Source organism: Pseudoliparis swirei, chromosome 14, assembly GCF_029220125.1.
Source record: "Pseudoliparis swirei isolate HS2019 ecotype Mariana Trench chromosome 14, NWPU_hadal_v1, whole genome shotgun sequence".
NCBI classification, from domain to species: domain Eukaryota; kingdom Metazoa; phylum Chordata; class Actinopteri; order Perciformes; family Liparidae; genus Pseudoliparis; species Pseudoliparis swirei.
Window position 1 is genome coordinate 3,296,968 of NC_079401.1, and position 13,041 is coordinate 3,310,008.

Consider the following 13,041-nt stretch of genomic DNA (forward strand, 5'->3'; position numbering starts at 1 on the left):
GCACAGATGGAATTAGAAAGGCGGTCAAGAAAGTCATATTGCACTCTTCTCTCCCACTTTGCATACAGCCGGCGATATTAGGTGATGAATATGGTAATGGTCCTCATTCTGATGGGACTATCTTCTTTCAGAGGAAGATCTGGTTCTGCTGTTAGATTCGATTAATTCCTCTTCATGCCACTCCTCATTTTTGTGTCCCCCCCCCCCCCTCCTCCTCCCGTCCGCCTCCCCGTCCTCTCTCTAACACTTTCAGGCCTATGATATTAGACGAACAATCGCAGAAACAAAACGAGCTGGAACAACCAAGATGGGAACAGATGGCACGTAATTGCCTGGTGGAGGAAGCCAGGGAGTCAATTTTTACCCGTCCTGGGGGAGTTGCATTTGCAAAGAAGGGAGGGGGGGGGGGGGAGTGCAGGTGCATTTGTTTTGATCAGATATGGCCTAAAGGAAGCATCTGAGAAATATTCATCACACGCGCATTAGGGAGAGTAATCTAACACAAAGTGTTACGAGTGAGACCCGGGATCCTTTCATCGGGTGGTGGATGTGTGGCTGAGATGCATCACAAATTAATATCAAGCTGAAGTGTTGCAAAAGCTGTAAAACTTTCGGATGGTTGCCGTCTGTCCCAACGCTTGCCAACCTAATTTTAGGATTTTGTGTTAAAGTGACACTTTGAATAATGTCTGATATGTTCATTTTTTTTTAAAAGGTTGGTATCTAATTCTTCCAAGAAACTACAACTGCTGTTTTTCATATTTCCAAAAAGTGTCTTATTTGACAACAACAATAAACGGGGTACATTATATTGCTAAAGGTCTTCATCAATATTTGCCGTATTCATTATTTGAAACAACTTTTACACAACATAAATAGGAGCTGGACCTTGATCCTATGATGATGCAGATTTTAATAACTCATTGGATCACACACAAACCACAGTCCAATATATTGCTTAAATAAAGAGATTTGACAACGTGAGCCACAAATGTAAAAATACAAATGAAGATTTTCTACACTTGATTTTGAAATACCCAATGTGAGAAACATTTTGCAAGAAATTTAGCTAAAATGTTAATATTATTGTTATTATTATTAAAGACACTAGCATTCCATGTAATTTATGATATTCTGCATTGTGTAAGAACAAGACTAAGAGTCTACAGCCATGATGTTCAGGTACAGCAGTGCTTCGGGCTCAGGTGGCAGCCTCCTGCTCTGAAAAGGGAAGCTACTGCGTATGTGCCTCGAACGTGCATTCTCTCTAATGGCCACCAGGGGGCGACTCCTTCGACTGCTAAAAGACTTCTCACTTAATGTATTTCCTCAGTAAACATTGTCAACATGTTTATGATCTAAATCTCTAGCTTCAAGTCTTCTTCAATACTGCATGATGTTTATTTAATAAATGATGGTCCCTTAAGGTCTGCTAGTGCTGAACATGTTTTACTTTGTTCTTGCTGCCTTAAAGGAGAACTACGCCCAATTTAAAATGTCATCCGTCCAAAGATTTTAAAAAACTTGTTCCCAAAATAATCCTGTGTCTTTCTGACCACTGCAGTGCTTTAACTGCATCTTCTAGTCTCGGTGGAACGTCAACCGAGGTGGTACCTGAAAAAGTATCGGGTACTTACTATGCACAACTTTTGCTAATAGGGAAAAAACACGTTGAGTGGAGCCAAGAAAATGTGACATTAGTGAGCTCTAGAGGTGTTGGTAGGCTGATTTTGTTTCCTTAGAACACCGCTAACCTAGCCCGTTTAAAGTGTTATGCTAAGCTAAGTTAATCATCTTCTTTCACATCGTTGAGTGATATCATCTACACTTAGCTAGCATTCAGTTCACGTTCTTAGTTAGCGTTCCTAACCTGTTTACAGTGTTATGCTAAGCTAATCATCTTCTGGCCTTAGTGTTGAGAGTGGTATCAATCTTCTCATCCAACTCAAATCAAATAAGAATTTTTTTCCATAAAAAAGCTCCTTCAACTATACTCCAGTTGATAAACAGACCAGACATTTATCTATTAGCCTTTTGTCTTTCTTTGAAAATCCTTTATTTCGCGATGTGTGTGAGCCCAATCAGTCTGATGCAGGTTTTGCATCATTTCCTACCAGAAGGTTAATGTGTCTGTCAGGACTACAAAGCTTTGATAACACGGTTTGTCTGCACCCACTTCATCCTTGGACATGAATCAGTCACAAACTGCACCGAGATGAATTCCCTTTTCTCGGTACTTTAAGCTCGGACCACATCTGTTCAATTACCAGCATGGAAAGTGCATTACCATTGGCTTTGTTGTTGGAGATGCTCGATTTTCTTAGTAAAAAAAGATGAATTTATAATGTCGTGATCCCCTCTGTTGTGCATCTCTTCAGCCGAGCGAGGCCGGGATCAGAATGAGCATTTTGATGAGCTATAGGCCGTCGCTTCTTTTTTTACAATCCCAAACTTGCGCCGCCCGCCCAATATCAAACTAATAAATTACAGCCCCCGTCTCCCACATAACTCACTGATAAATAAAAAAAAAGGGCTCTGCCATAGTGTGCAGCTGTGACCCAGGGTTACCTAGCAACAGGTCATGCCCAGACGTGATGCACAAGGTAGAGATACACCTCTAAGGAGCGGGGAGAGGAGGGAGGGATGGGGACGGAGGAGATGGAGGAGCGAGGGAGGGAATGGGTCTCATCCTCACTCTCCATGACCCTTGACAGATAGAAAACGCACTCAGAGGAAACGGCGCTTGATTGACAGGGATATTTGAGGAACCTGAGACTCTTCGGTTTCTCCATTACTGTTTTTCGGAGGCCGGATTCCGAGCCGCTTCATGTCGGACATCTGCAGAAAACAGATTTGTGTCGTTTTATGAAGCCAAATCCCATAATAATAATAATAATAATAATAAACCTTTTTAATTCAGCTGTGGCAGATGAAAAGACACTTGGACTTGATTAGTATCCATATTGGAGGAGTGGAATATAGAAAACAATCAGACGTTGTGGTTCTTGATTCCCTGCATTCAACACACACACACACACACATTTGCCACACTGAAGTACACGAGCAGCTCTCCAACCTCCGCGCCCGCTGAACTGCCTGATGAAAACACTAACTGACAGGCCTAAAAAGATTGAGCAGGAGCACAAGAGACGCACATCCACAGCGGTGTACGATGTCTTTGCCGGAACACTGCGGCATGGAAATGAGAGTGTTCAGTCCCCCGTCCCCCTCTTCCTCCGCCCTTCTTCTGTTGCCTGTGCGACAAACCCTCAAGGGGACTCTGCAGCTGTGTGGGGTTAGCACATGGTCGAGTTAGGGGCCACACACACACACACACACACACACACACGCTGACAAACACAGCCTTTAGTCTTCGTAAATATGGAATATTTATGCCCCGTAAACTGGAAAATAAGTTGTGCTTTAATGGGAATAATGTTCTCGGGACGATTGAATCTCAACCGCTGTTGACGGAGGACGCAGCTGCCACGCCGAGTGCCAGGATGTTAATGTCCTCGATGTGTTTGTGTTCACAGTGGAGCGAGTGACCGTGTTTATAGACGGTGTCGCTCGGTATGAATCCACAGAGAATTATCACCAACGTGCCGATCAGCTGTGATATTCTCGCATTAGTTTAACTTTTCGGTGGTAGAAAGGTCACCGGGGTCCACCGGGGTCCACCGTGTCGGTCCGCAGCCTTTCGCCCTCAGATAAATCATTTAAGCTGGGACGACGCAGACAGACATCAGGCGCCGGTGTGAAAAACAGCGAGGAACCGAAAGGCCTTTAAAGTAATCAATAAACTATTTTAAATCAATCTTTAAACAAACCGGCGTAAAAAGACTAAAATAGGTCTGATGCGGTCATGCCATTTAGCTGAGATGAAAAGAACAGCAGCTGAGGCCCGAGCCTCACACATACACACACACACACACACACACACACACACACACACACACACACACACACATTAGCAGCATCACAGCCCCGTTTAGTTATCTCCACTTACTTCCTCTCTTTGACTCCAAGGACTCACACACTGTGTGAATTTAAAAAAAAGAGAAGTTTCCTCCAGTAATTAAGATTTTAATGAACTTCCACCTTCACAGGAAACAACTTGGTGAGGGTTAGTCCACACGAGGACCTCGGGAACATTTGTCTCCCAGAAGCTCACCAGTTGAGAGAGCGGGCGACGCCATTGTGGGGGGGGGGGGGGGGGGGGGGTGCGTCCCCTCATGCAGTTAATGGACAGCATACACGGCGAGGTAATTCACAGCCAGCAAACATGACATACGCCATCCGAGGCTGGTGTGAGTAAAGCGGGCATCCATCACAGATGCTAACAACTCTGATTAAAAATACATAATCTGCAAGCGGCCCCCTGATACCTCCGTCAAGCCATTTTGGGTCTAATTGCAATTGGTCTCCGTTATGATCAAAGGCAAGTCACACCTGCTCGCCTTTTAGCTTTCGTTTCGCTGATTACAGTTTCAAATTCCATCAACGTCAAGCCGACGGAGGTGAAATGAAGCTGAAGCTGTTTTTTTTGCTCGTGGTCAACGGCGTCTCCGTCTCCGCCGGACTCTCATCACGTCCTCCCGCCGCCCGGCTCGTGGGGAGAGGAGTCGCGGGGGTTTACAGGGAGACACATCGGAGCCCGTGGTCCTGATGCCAACACAATGTCACAGAAATGAGAGCCCAACCGCGTCACCCCCCCCCCCCCCCCCACCTGTATCTCTCTCTCTGTGTGTGTGTGTGGGGGTGGGGGGGACAAAGCATCAAGAGGACGAGCGCCAAGCCTTCACTCACTCGGCGTTGCACCCAGCGCTCGCCCAATTTACACCTCTCCCTTTCCCTGCAAACCCCAGCCGAGATCCCCCGGTGACAGCGCCACCTCCCCGCTGGCATGACCGTGTGTGTTTATGTGCGAATAGAACAAATGTGTGTGTGTGCAGCAGAGAGTGAAAGAAAGCAGAAGTGCATGTGTGGCGTCCTTGTGGGAAGCCGATTCAGACCTTGTAGGTCTTTTGAAAGGAGAGGTCTTTTGATTCCCTCTTTTCTTCTGGTGTCTCGTGGAGATTCAGAGTTTAAAGTCCATCGGCTCTCGACTTTACATCTCGGCTGTAATTCTTTTGGGTCAATCACAGAACCCAACGCCTACACAGGAAGTGGTGAAGCTGCTGCTCCAAATACACGTTTTTACTGAGTGCATTGTTGTTGCTGGGTTGTTGTTTTTGTTGTTGTTGTTTCTGCTCACAATATTATCCGGGAGAAGAGTGTCGGGCTGATTTTATTCAAACATATTTATATCAGAAATCACATTTGGCCTCAAGGGAGCTTCACACCTGTACAGAGATACCGGACCCTGGATTTAAAAAGAAGCTTTAATGGGAGGAGAACAAATGGAAGAACCCTAAAAAATAGGAGGCGTACACACATTAAAACATTTGACAGTTTCAGCCTTATATCTCTGCATTAATATCATTTATACTATCGCAAAACATTCCTGTTCACACTGGCTTTTGGTTAATTGGCTTTTTTATCTTCTGTTTATTTCTCTTACTGCACCATCTTTTACAGTGTATTTGCTCTTTTAACCCGTGATATGTTTTGTCCCCTGTTATTGCCAAATTGTTTTGTACTGCACTTTGTGACACTTTGTCGGCGATAAGTGCCAAATGAATAAACTTCACTTCACATGTCGACCTGGCCTATAATGTGGCATGGAAAACACATGTAAACACACCTTCAGAGGGGTCTCACATTTAAGAAGCTTAAAGGGCCGGAACCCAAAAGGACCCCACCAGTGACACTGACTCTGAACCCCAACTTTAAGTGATGAGTAAAGCGGAGAAAGGAAACCCTAAAAAACCCAGCGTCACTGACGGGGTTTGACGTGTTGTACAAAGTGTTTAAACATCTTTCAGGATTAGAGTGGAGTTAAACTGCTGCGCGGACGCTGTTAATTGAAGCGGATGAGGTTTTTAATAAAGCGTGCAGTGTTAGCAGCTGACAAATGGCTCAGCTGACACACAGGGGAAATTGCATTTAATGGCATCAGGTATGTGCTTTGCTGGAGCTCATCACATTACACTGGTGGGTGCACATACACACACACACACACACACAACATGCACAAACATGCACGCTCTGCTTTCATCTGGGTCTGTTTGTGCGTGTGTGTGTGTGTGTGCACGTTGGCCCACATAAACACACACACACGGTGTGCGCTTACCTGAGCCAGTCGAGGTGTTTTCCCTCGTGGATTCCAATTACGGTTTGGCTGGATGCCTCCGGTTGCTAGGTAGGTTGCTAGGTCGGTAGAAGGACTCACGGTGGATCTGTTACTGTGACACGAGATGTCACACATCCACCTAAAAGAAACCTCAATTAACGAACTAAACCACTGCTGTCCATCAATTTAACCAAATGGTGGTTCAACCTAGAGGCGGAAACGGCCACGTAAAGGATAAATTGGCTCCGCCCCATCTGCAATGATAATAATACAAACAGTAGATGCATTTCGGAATGGATACATTTAGAATCCAGTTCTGGAGAAGGAATGACCCTCTGATTGGTTAGCGCCAGTTGCATTTGTTGGTTGGATTGATTGGGTATGAGGACCAGGGCTGGTTGGGCTAATGTCAGGTTAAGCCAATCAGAGAGAGAGCAGGGGGCGGGCCTTTGCCACAATGTAGGTAACCACACGTTGTAAAACACTCTGGTTACGGTTGGGTTCTCTTTTTTTGTCTGATTGATGTTTTGGTGGCCACCAGTGATTGGCCATCAGTCATTGGCCACTAGCGATTGGCCCCGCCCACAATCAACACATAGGTAACAACAAACTGAATGGTGACCTGAGGACAGCTCCTCCACGATGAGGCTTGTACCCGTTTAGTTTTTGGTTCATAACATTTAGATAATCTCGAGACTTCACAACGCCGTGGACCCGTCAGAGAACAGCCCTCATGAACAGGCGGCTTCACTCCTTAATAAACTGAGTCTGTGCAAATCCACTGAACTTCCTTTGAAATGATTCAAACACATCTAGAATTTGACGGAATGATGAGGTCATATAAAACATGGAGTCTTCCCCCCTGTGTGAACACCGTAAACAGCAGATATATACGTGGCGCTGTCAGAGGAGATGATTTCAACCGCTGTGAAGATACTTAAGGAGAACAAGAGGCTGTGGAGTAACTACAAGTGTGTTCCTCTGGTATTAAAGTCCTTCTCCATGTCACAAGGAAAGCAGAGGCGATTGCCATCTTTTGTTTGTTTGTTGTGTTTCCATTCCTTGCCGATGATGTCGTGTCTGGATTCTCCCGAAGCAATAAAGGCAAGAAACTGTCAGAAAGGACAACATGAATTATTTCAAGTGATATGTCGGGAGGGACCGCTGCATGGATGCCCTTTAGGAGTTGTCAGTTTGATATCTCACCCAGTACGGCACACACACACACACACACACACACACACACACAGAGAGATGCATGCACAACACACTCATCCAGTCAGAAATTCCTCCTATAAGAGGACAATTAGAGTGTCTCATTTTCCCCTAATATCAATCACGCGGCTCATGAATAAAGACAATTAGGTCCTCATGATTCCATACAATTGCATCTGCCCTTTGAGCTCCCCCCCCCTCCACCCCCCCCCCCCCATCCGATTTGGGAGCGATGCCTCTTGGGTATATGGCGCTCTCATCACGGCGACTCGGTGTGAGCCGCCTCCGTCAATAATAGGAGACAAAACAGGAGAGGCGAGGGCCCGGTTTCAGACTAGATCCGATCCTCCGGACGCGTGTCACTCTTCATTAGGGAGGCGGGGTAGCAGGGGGATGCCCTTAAGGTGAGGACGGCGGGGGGGTGGGGGGGTAAAGGGAGGGAGGGAGGGTGGGAGGGGCGGAGCGGCAGCTGTGGACAATGACAGAATCTGTGTCCAAGAGCCCCTCAGGCCAAACACCAGCTCTCCTCCACCCGGAGCTGATCTCTCGCCTCTCTACCCACGAGGATGGAGGGATGGAGGGAAGGAGGGGAGGAGAGAGGGAGGGACAGAAATAGACCGGTCACACTCAGTGGACTTTCTGCCCAGACCCGCTGTACTCGAGACTCCGGCTGACATTGATGTAACGCGCCGCATCAATGTGTCTAATGTCATATTCATAGAGCGGCGGCGGTTTACCTCGGGCTCCCCGAGCAGCCCGGCAGCTCGGGTAATGTCAGGTATTAATCTTTCATAGCCCCCGTTAAATTAAGCACTTTGATTCACTTATTATTAATTTATACTGATTGCTGCAATGTTGGCGCATACAGGCAGGCGGAGGCAGCTACTGTACAGGATAGAGGCCTCCCTGGGATTTTGCCATTTGGGAAGACAGTAGCGTTTAGCAGGTGAAATAGATTATTTCATATTTACTATTAAATACTCTCCTCTCAACAGGTGTGAGGAGTTTTTAAGTTTTCCCTTTTCAGCTGGTGACTCACGACCTTCAATCGGACTCCCCTCCAGGCTGAAGTTGAGGGTGTTTTTAATCCATTAATGGTCTGGACCATTGAAAAGAAAAGTGCTTAATGGATGACATGGATAATTAATCCTCACCCACACTGTTCCAGATGATTTTTAGTTATTATTTTGTAGTAAATGATATTTTACTTATAGCTAAACCCCTTTAACCCTTTAGTCCTTTCCTGCACGATGGTTTTGCCGCCCCTAAAGCATCTACTGATTTATGGTCTGTGTGACTCTAAATGACCATCATGTACTAAATGATGACATCATGTACTAAATGATGACTTGAAACTAGAGACTGAGACATAAACTCATGTTTACAATGTTTACTGAGGGAATACCTCAAGAGAGAAGTGGAGTCACTATATAGACTTCTATACAACCAGAGGAGTCACCCCCTGGTGGTCAGGAGAGAGAATGCAGCTTTAACACATGACGCATAGACTTCTATACAACCAGAGGAGTCGCCCCCTGGTGGCCATTAAACATAATGTAAGGCTCATTTGCTTCACATTTCAGAGGCGAGTCAACAGCACCAATGGTATCACATTGTGCTGAATGTTATTCGTTTATAGCTACTAAGGTCAAATAATGAATCCTGAATCAAACTGACCACAGTGTGAACAATCAGCTTTTTGCTATCCTGGAGATCATAAACAGGATCACAACTGATGTTCCAGCAACACGCGCACGTTTCTTTTGTCGTCGGCAATACGTCAAACTAACAACCTCGTCTCGTGGAGGGACGGCGGGGGGACGGCGGGGGGGCGGCGCCGCCCTGCCACGCGGAGGCGGCACACACTCGCCTTATTAGCCAGGTCAAACATAATCAGTGATAGACACGGCAGGGCCGCTTTAATTATGGCTGGCAGCTGGCAGCGGGGGCCTTCCTTTAGGGGCCAGGTTATGCCCATGCATGAACCCCCCACACACACACACACACACACACACACTGGCCCAAATGGCGAATAAATCTAACCTCCCTTTTGTTTGGAGTGATGCATGTGGCAGCCCCCTTCATTTACAGGGAGAATATATAATGTGGACAGAATTCGAGATTAATAGAGGGGAATGGTGCATTAAATTAGTGTAATTGTGGGGTAACAGCTATGTGTGTGTGTGTGTGTGTGTGTGTGAGTGTGCTTAAAAAGATAAGCAAAAGCAAATAAGTTTCTCAGAACAACCCAACAGTGCTCCTGAGCTATCACAGGGCTCCGGATTTGTTTCTTTCAATTTCATAACACCGAAAAAAACAGATGCGTGTGTGTTCAGGCCCCGATGTGTGTTTTCAGGCCCCGATGTGTGTGTTCAGGCCCCGATGTGTGTGTTCAGGCCCCGATGTGTGTGTTCAGGCCCCGATGTGTGTGTTCAGGGCCCGATGTGTGTGTTCAGGCCCCGATGTGTGTGTTCAGGCCCCGATGTGTGTGTTCAGGGCCCGATGTGTGTTCAGGCCCGATGTGTGTGTTCAGGGCCCGATGTGTGTGTTCAGGGCCCGATGTGTGTGTTCAGGCTCCGATGTGTGTGTTCAGGCCCCGATGTGTGTGTTCAGGCCCTGATGTGTGTGTTCAGGCCCCGATGTGTGTGTTCAGGGCCCGATGTGTGTGTTCAGGCCCTAATGTGTGTGTTCAGACCCCGATGTGTGTGTTCAGGCCCTGATGTGTGTGTTCAGACCCCGATGTGTGTGTTCAGGCCCCGCCGCAGACAGCTTGTACACAACCTTCACTTAAAGGAGAGCGAGCGAGAGCTGCTGCACGTCTGCTACCGGAAGAAATATACGGCTTCATGAAGTTTGCCACCGACGCAACAAAGAGAGGAAGGAGCCGTCACGGGCTGATGTACTGTGTGGTTATACTCTACACCCCAAAACAGGAGAGAGGGGGAGAGAGAGAAAGAGGGAGAGAGAGAAAGAGAGAGAGAGACCGTGAGCAGTTGTGCGCTCTGATCTCTCAAGGCTGTCCGTCTGCACACACAAGCAGACAGACAGCCCCCCCCCCCCCCGCCCCGGTATATTGATCCACTTCATTCTGCCTCGTCGGGCTGCAGACAGCCTCCCGACACCCGGACCCCTCATAATCATGATGTAACACCGGGCCGCGGCCAGAGCTGCCGTCGGATGGCATAAACCGGATAATGCGGCAGCCGGGGTAATGAACAATATCAGATGACATATCGGAGATGTCACGCGCGGGGAGGGGGGGGGGGCGTAATGAAACATAAATGTGCGTTGCGGGGCGTTGTGATTGGCGCAGCTGCAGACGTTGTTTCTGTTCGGCGGTGCCGCCCCGGTGACGGTGCAGCAGGTCTTCTGTGTTTTATTTCGATGAGGAGCGGCTCGGAGGCCGGACCTTGGGCCGCCGCCTCCATTCAGACACACAACTTAAATCCACTCTCCTTCCTCCACTCCCGTCCCCTTCAGCCTCTCCCCCCCCCCACCCCCCCCATCACATTGCGCCGTAGCCATGGCAACTACCCCCCCCCCCTCCCTCCCTCATCCGCGATCGATCCGGCCCCATCTAATACCGAATTTTTCTCCAAACCACAAAAAAACATAAACAATCAGGTGGCCGTGGGGGAGGTGCATGGCTCCGGAGGAGGAGGAGGAGGAGGAGGACATTAGTGTGTGACGATCAATTCAGTTCAATAACATACAAATTATTGTTGTCCTCGACGAAGAAAACAACGACAAAAAACCCCAGCAAAATCGTTTAATTATTATCATGTTATGTGCAGAATAAAACAAGATATTACCAAGCGGACTGCTCGTAGACTGAGAGACGACGACCCCTCCGCTGAGAGCCAATCAGGACGCTGCACAATGTGTCCTCGTCTCTCAATGCAGCCGCTGCACAGCAGCAGTAAGACAAAGGGAATCAAACCCACGGCCTCCACGGCCGCCCTGCAGCTGGAGGCTGTGGGCTCCATGTGAGGATGTCACGTTGACTTTGTATCAACAGCCATGGAGAGCAGGTCGGGGTCGGAGGTCACGCTGTGATATTTCACCACGTCTCGGATTCCCCTGAAGCTCGCAGCGTCCAGCCAGAAGCTACGCAGCCTGTCTCTCTCTCTCTCTCTCTCTCTCTGTCTCTCTCTCTCTCTTTCCATCTTTTTCTTCTTTTTTTTGTATATCTTTGTGCTGCGTGCAGAGGGGAAACCCTCCAAACGCAGAGAGGAAGGAGAAATGATGAGGAAGACGAGGGCAGAGAGAGAGAGAAAGGATGAATGAAGGGAAAGCTTATTACCAGAAAACAGATGGCCCCCCCAATTCACAGCGGCCCCCACGGGGACGTGGAGGGACACCTCTTTGCACCTCCGGGTCACCAGCGCCGCAGAGCGGGGCGGGGCCTTAAACACGCCTCCATGTGTGTGTGTGTGTACTTTTGTTGGTTAACTTGTAAACAGAAAGCACATTTGTGACATCGCCTGGCGAGGAGCCATCCAGGGAGATTAGATGTGTCATATCGACAGTTCGGGAGTTGTTTCATTTTTTTCCCTCTGTGAATGAAACCCCGCCATGTTTGCGTATCCCTAAAAATAAAATAAAAGAATCGAGCGTAATAATCTGCCGTCGACTTCTTTATTTTTTATTCCAGCGAGCCGTCACTCAGCATCATCGCCGGGTGAGCTAATGTCACAACATCCGTAAAATGAGATCTCACACTCGCTCACACATTCACACCCTGCCAGAGTGTACGTGTGCATATGCAACTGTACGAGTGGACACACACACACACACACACACACAGATGACAGGCAGTGAGTGGAAATGAAGGATTTGGAGTTCCATCCCGTTACATTATGCAGCAGATGGCGTTCAGGCCGAGCCCGGCCAGGCCTCTCCCAGGAGAGACGGGAGTGAGGGGGGATGAGAGGGGATCGGGGGGGGGGAGGTGTAGAAAATGGGGTGAGGGACAAAGCTGTTGTCGTTTTTTTTTTTTTTACTCTCTTAAATGTGCACATGTTTGTTTCCTATTCATTTGTTGTTGTTGTTGACGCTCGCTCTCTCTCTCGGGGAGAGACTGAATCTTCTTTCCCCCTCCCTACCCTCCCCACTCCCACCCAGCTGAGGCTACACCTGAGCCCGGCTCGACCCCAGCTGACCTGCCCACCAAGAAGAAGCAGGGCGGAAGGGAAGGAGGTGAGCGTATGAGGAAAGGAGGAAAGGTGGTGGAGCTGCAGGAGGAGTTCAAGTGGAATAAAAAGAGGAGTGAGATTCTCTCTTTCGGTGAAGCCGCCGCACATCGCCACTAATTTGATCCGGATCCACACGCCCATGCGCCGCAGTCCACTTGATCAAAAGCCACGATCAATACGCACACGCACACGTACAAAGCGCCCCGCTAAGTCCCCCCAGATCTCTGCCCCCGGGCGCCTTTTTTTGTTTTGTGTTTTTACGAATTAATTGAGCCCACGCTCAAGTGTTGGGGGGCCAGATGTCACCGCGACCTGTGGGGATTATTAGAAATCTGTTTCCCCTCATTGTTTACGCCGACCCCTTCAGACCACAACCCCTTTGCCCAAGTTCTGGGT